General features: G+C 37.3%; 1 non-coding gene across 1 annotated transcript; it reads left to right on the top strand.

The window, feature by feature from the left end:
- Nucleotides 1–3892: 3892 nt before the first annotated feature.
- Nucleotides 3893–3976, top strand: TRNAL-CAA (transfer RNA leucine (anticodon CAA)). The gene has a single exon. It is a non-coding gene; the product is annotated as a tRNA-Leu (tRNA).
- Nucleotides 3977–6262: the final 2286 nt, after the last annotated feature.

Raw genomic sequence — 6262 nt, 5'->3', positions numbered from 1 at the left:
GAGCACAAACTTTTTCATAGACTAAGAAGAGTGCACACTCCAAGGAAAACAATAGTGGTTAGGATGTCAATGCACTTTACTGATCTATCATGAAAAAATTTAATACCTAAAACAGTAAACAGAGACAGGCCATGGATCCTCCAATTAAGTAAATTCAAAACATCAGCTTTAGGATCTAATCCCAGTCCACGATGTATCATATCAAAACAAACAAATAGCAGGAATACCACATGACATTGACATTGGCTCCACCAAATTGTTTGATATAATATATACACAATCATGCCGATCAATTGTAGAAATCCCGACAGAACTCCAGGACATGACCATCAATTCCACTTTATACCTCGAAGGGCATCCAAACTATCATCAGATTAAAAGCTTGATTTATTTGGATTAGAATTGAGGACACCATAACGTGGACACTCAGCTAGCCACATTACTGCTTTCCTTCCTTTACAAGAACCCCAGTTAGGATTGCATCATCTCTGAAAGCAATTAACTTTACAAATTCTGGAAAGCTGTCTCTGCATAACAGATGAATCCAATAACTGCCAATGACATCAGAACTAACATCCTCATAGAAACAGAACTGCCATAGGAGCATGGCTACCATGTAGACATGTACCAAGCACAATAATGAACTCAATGATCACTTATAATCCATATAAGCATTAAAAGCAAATAATGTTTGGCATGTAATCAAATGTGCTTTCTGGAATAGAAGAATCCAAAATACTACCCACTAAAACACTGCTACAATCCAGATAAGATGCTCAAGTGAGATGATTTGTTTTTCAAAAAGCATGGGTGACATGAAAAGTTAGTGTTCCTTGTTTTTCCTTAATCTGTCAAGTGGAGCACATAGACCATCAAACTCTAGATTATGCTCAAAAAAAATATCATATTCAAGATTTAAGCATTAACAAGAGATAATTTTCTATGTGGCATTCTATTGCAGTAAAATTAGAAGCTTGATTTATCCTGTCAGGACTCAGAAGCAGACATTTCTGCATCTCCCCAGGAAACAATAGCCATGACCTAAAATTTATTTCAACATCCAAGATGGAAAAAAGGTAACCCAAATTAATTTGCTTCAGCTCCCAAATAAATGATCATTATCAAATGTCCTCGAATTGGTAAACACTACATAACTTATGAACTCAGGGAATGCAAAACCTCCACTCAAACCTTCATGCTGTACAACAAAAGCAAAATAAACCAGACTCCATTATCAAATGTCCCAAATAAATGGTCATTATCAATGCCTTCAATCCCATACTCCTTCAGATTTTGTTTGATCTATACGCCCACACAGTATCAACAAAAGCAAAATAAACCAGACAAGCAATCATGTAGTTGTGCATGTTAAGAATCTTACTACTTCCTTTGTCCATGTATTGCAAATGTTGCCCAGAAAAGGTGCATCTGCTAACAAGTAATTAGAAGCCCGGGACGCATGCTCCTTATCAAGTTATCCGCAAACTTCGCAAATGCAACCCCCTTGTGTTTGTTAGTTGATGAGCTCCTATGCACCCAACTTCAACAATCTCTCCGATAGTTTCAAAAGCATTTCTTACATCTTCCTCCACAGCATCCCTATTCATCCCACTTACAAATATCTCCTGCTCTTTCTTCATCTTCCGCTCCTTAGCCACAGCAGATATTTCCATAAGTTCTTCCAATCCACCGGCTTCATCAGCCGACCCTGCTTCGTCTTCTTCCACTCTCTCGTCATCCCCGGGTTCTTCAAAACCCTCTTGCTCACAGTACTCCTCCATCCTCTCTTGACAGCCATGTTATTCTCCATAGATCGAATATCATCACCGTCCACGCTAATGGGTCACTTTCAGGTTCATTTGTGTCCTCTGCAGCTTCTAGCACCTGCTCCTCCTACTTGAGTTCTTCCTTCGCCTGTTTTTCGTCCATCGGAACACCCTATTCCTCCTTTATCGTAGATTCTTGAACATTTCCAACAGCAGATTCTTCTTTCTTATGATTCATTTGAAGTTCTTCAACCGCAAAACGGCCAGTTCTTCTTTCGTTGTCGATTTCCCAATATTAGCAATCACCTATTTTTCCTTGTATGCAGATTTCCTCAACCATCGCATTTACAGCTTCAGCCGCCTTAAGGGTTTGTTTGGAAGAACCCGGTGCTCTCTTAGCCGGAGTCGCCTTTGTCTCCGACGTCGCCTGAGCAGTATCAACCGGTGCACTCAAATCTTTTGCTATAAATTAACACGCATCGTGAAATTAGGAAATCAATGCAAGTTAAAAAAAAAAAAAAAAACAGGGGAGAGGGAAAAGTAGGGGTGAGCAAACGGTTTGTTCGGTTTAAAACCGAATCGAACAAACCGAATTTTCAGAAACCGAACAATGAAATGTGGCAACCGAATCGAAACCGAATAAACCGAACCGATTTTTTTTTCCGTTAATTCGGTTTTTTCGATTAAAACCGAAAATCGTAAAAACTGACAGAAAATTGCAAAAGCTGCTCATGTTAAGTTTAATAAAGTTTTTATTTTAATAAAGGAAAAAAATCAGACTCTTAACAAAGTTTTTAAGAGGATTTCAATGGTTTAATCTCCTTCAAGGTGAGGAAGATAATAGTGCTTATCTTTGTGAGGTAGCACATCGATGGCAGGGAAATGATACAATAGAGATGAACCAGGAGAGAGAGAGAGAGAGAGAGAGAGCAAGTCTCAGTTTATCAAAAGAAAAAGAAAGATCAAGTCCCCGACCTTGGAGGATGTTCTGACGGAGAAGAGTCTCTGTACTCTGTAACTGTAAGAAAATAAAAACGGAGAAGAGTCTCTGTTCTGACGGAGAAGATTTTTGATGTAGAAAATAAAAACGGATGCTTTAACCGATAGCAGTCGAGACTCAACGAAGAAGATGAAGAAGTTTTAGAGTTATCTAGCGACGGTGAGCCGATGAAGAAGAACTGAACTGGCGAACTGCGAACTGCCGAAGAGTCTCTGTACTTTGTAACTGTGAGCACCGAAGTCCGAATTGCCGATTGCCGAAGGCCCGAAGCGGCGAAGTCGACTCTGTGTGGACTGTGGTTTGTGCACGTCAGGAGACTCAGGACGTGGAGTGTGGAAGAAGACGAAGAGTCAGAGTACTCTTTCCTGTTTTGTTTTCCACTGTTTTCGTGAGATAACAAAATTTGATTCTTTTACGTTATATCTTAATAAGGAAATTTGGCATATAGCCAAATTCGATTTCGAAGTTCGATGTATACTGTATATTTGTAAATAATATTAATAATATATAATAAAATTAATTCGATTAACCGATTTAGCAAACATAGTAACCGAAATCGAAAACCGAAAAATAGAAAAATCGAACTCGGCCGAACAATCGAATAAGTCAAACCGATTAACCATTTTAACTAAATTGTGCTCACCTCTAGAGAAAAGACAATTCAACTAATAAATGAAAAAAAAGGGGTTTTATGATTCAGTCCACCCTTATGAAATCCTGTAGGCTGTAGCAATTATGCAAATGAATTTACCTGCTTCGAATTCATTTTAAGGAGTATAAATATAAATATACAAATATCTAAAATGCAAAATTATATATTTTATATGTGTTTATACTGTACATATTTATATTTGTACTCCTTCCAAGCTAGGAGTTCTTGGCACCTGAAGTGCAAGTTTGCCCCGGCGGAGGTCGGCGCCATTGTCGTCGACTCTGCTGCTGCCTCAGAAAGTTGAGGAGTTTTAACTTTTAACAGCGGACTTATTCGCATATGAGTTGACGTCAGTCCTAGTCGTTAAATTGAACCCTAAAAATCCCCCAGGAAGATGGTGCCATGGCGGGAAGTGGGGACGGTTTTTATTTACTATGACTATAAATATGTAATATGTTGAACTATTGTGTCAAGGTCAGGATGGCCGAGTGGTCTAAGGCGCCAGACTCAAGTTCTGGTCTTCGAAAGGAGGCGTGGGTTCAAATCCCACTTCTGACATATCCTTTTACAATCGATAAGCCACCTGATTGATCAATCGTTACATCTGCGCCCCACGCACATCTCAGCGTGCATTGCGATTTGCGAACATCTGCCGTTCATTTATATAGGTTTCTCCCGTAGCATATTTCCGGCATCGAACCCATTTATTTGAAAGTGAACTAAAAATGCCCTTAAGCATATATCACCTTTTTCCGGTTCTTAAAAAGGGGGGGTCGATAAGCCATCTGATTGATCAATCGTTACATCTGGGTGTCACGTGCACATCTCTGCGTGTATTGGAAACATCTTTCGTTGATTCATATAGGTTTCTCCAATATCATATTTTCAGCATCAAACCCATCTATTTCAAAGTAAACTAAAAATGCAACTGAGCATATATCACATTTTTTCTGTTCTTAAAATAAGGGGAAATCTATTTATATATATGGGAAAAATTCCGATTAATACCTTGTATTTTGAGCTTAGCGTCACTTTGGTCTCTGAAATGCGATAATTCAATATCCAAACTTTTAAAATATATCAATCCAATACTTCTTAATTAGTTCACTAACCAGTCGTTTGAGTGGCATTTGAAAAGATACAAATGCCCTTCAAGTGTTATATAATTCTCTTTATCAACTATCCAAACGTTGATAAAAGAAAAATGAACAGCCCTAAATACTTGCCTCTTCTTCTATTCAAAAAAATTGGGGTCACGTCTCAGTGGACATTTTGGTGACCCCAATTTTCTTAAATAGAAGAGGCAAGAATTTGAGACTATTCATTTTTTATCAACATTTGGATGATTGATAAAGATGATTAGATGACACTCGAAGGGCATGTGTCTTTTCAAATGCCACTTAACCACTGTTTGACAAACCGGTTAATGGCAAGTAATAGATTGGCACGTTTTGAAAGTTTGAATACTGAATTGTTGTGTTTTAAAGTTCGAGGGCCAAAATGGCACTAAGCCCAAATTACATGACACTCGAAGGGTTATCTTGACTCTTGACAGCCTATCTTCTCAATCAATCTCCCTCTAAAAACTCTTTAAAGATCAACCATTAATCTCCCTTGTCTCCTATATCAGATCTCCATTCCTCTCTCAAGTCCCATGACCTTGAGAATTATACACCCATTAGCCTAGAAAATACCCCCCTTCAGGTCCTATGACCTTGCCCACTCACTCTCCAATGTCCCTAGAGACCCCCCTAGGTCGAGATACATTGAAGAAGAAAGATGAAGCTTTTTTGAAATCTAAAGTTATTGCATAAATGTTGAAGACTTAGCATATTTTCTACATTTATTGGGCCACATTTCTAACCATGTGAACACCCATTGATCTCACCATAGCATCAACTACACGAAAAGTTTTCAAGGAACAAAGCTAACACCGAAGTGAGGATTGGTTGATAATACTTCCATGCGTTCTTTGAGGTATCACATTTTTTTTTTCTTTCTTATTTACTTACTTCTGCCTTTATAGTCCATTATTCGTAATTTAACTCATATTATATTTATTAATATCCATTTCATTCTAAGTAATCGAGTACAATTCTTCTATTATTTTGAATGAATAGTAGTTGCATCATTCTATTTCTCTCTCTTTTTTTTTTCTTTGCACATTTTGATCATTAATGTATTTAGAGATAGTTTGCATTCCTTTTTTTAGCATATGTCAACCATTTAATTTATTTTAAGACTAATGTTTTCATTTCCTTTTCCTTTTAGTCTTAATATATGGTCGATAGAAAGTTTATTGCTAGTTAAAAATTCTTAATTAATCTATAACTGATTTCCTTCTTTTCGTATTTTCTTACCCATTTTAATTAGTCTATAGCATCCCTTTTTTAGTGTCATTTAGAGGTGTGTTTTCAAACAACCTGAGCCTACAATTAACAATCAATTTACTTGTAGTATGTGCATGACTCCACTCTCGTAGCCATTTTGGCATAGCAAGTTCCTTCACATTCAGCCCTTATTAGCTAGTGCTACCTTTGTCTTTTTTTTTTCAACTAATTTCTTTAGTTAAGAAGACACCTATTTCAGGTTAGTGTAAGATCTAGTATTAGTTTGCATCGTTCCCATGGGTCTCTTAATCCAATTCTATAGCCACTTATTGCTTCACCAGACCTGCATTAGAAGTAAAGTGTTACTTGCATAAATTTCCTAGGCATTTCTAGATTCTCGCTTTGGACCTCGTCATTTACTGGTCATTTAGTTATTCAATCAATATACTTTGCGTGTGCATAGCCATATTGTGATGTCCGTCTTTAGCATGTTTAATTATTTGTGTTTTTTACT

This window comes from Nelumbo nucifera, chromosome 5 (assembly GCF_055504915.1).
Source record: "Nelumbo nucifera cultivar China Antique chromosome 5, China Antique-T2T, whole genome shotgun sequence".
Lineage (NCBI taxonomy): Eukaryota > Viridiplantae > Streptophyta > Magnoliopsida > Proteales > Nelumbonaceae > Nelumbo > Nelumbo nucifera.
This window is presented reverse-complemented; position numbering and strand designations above follow the sequence as displayed.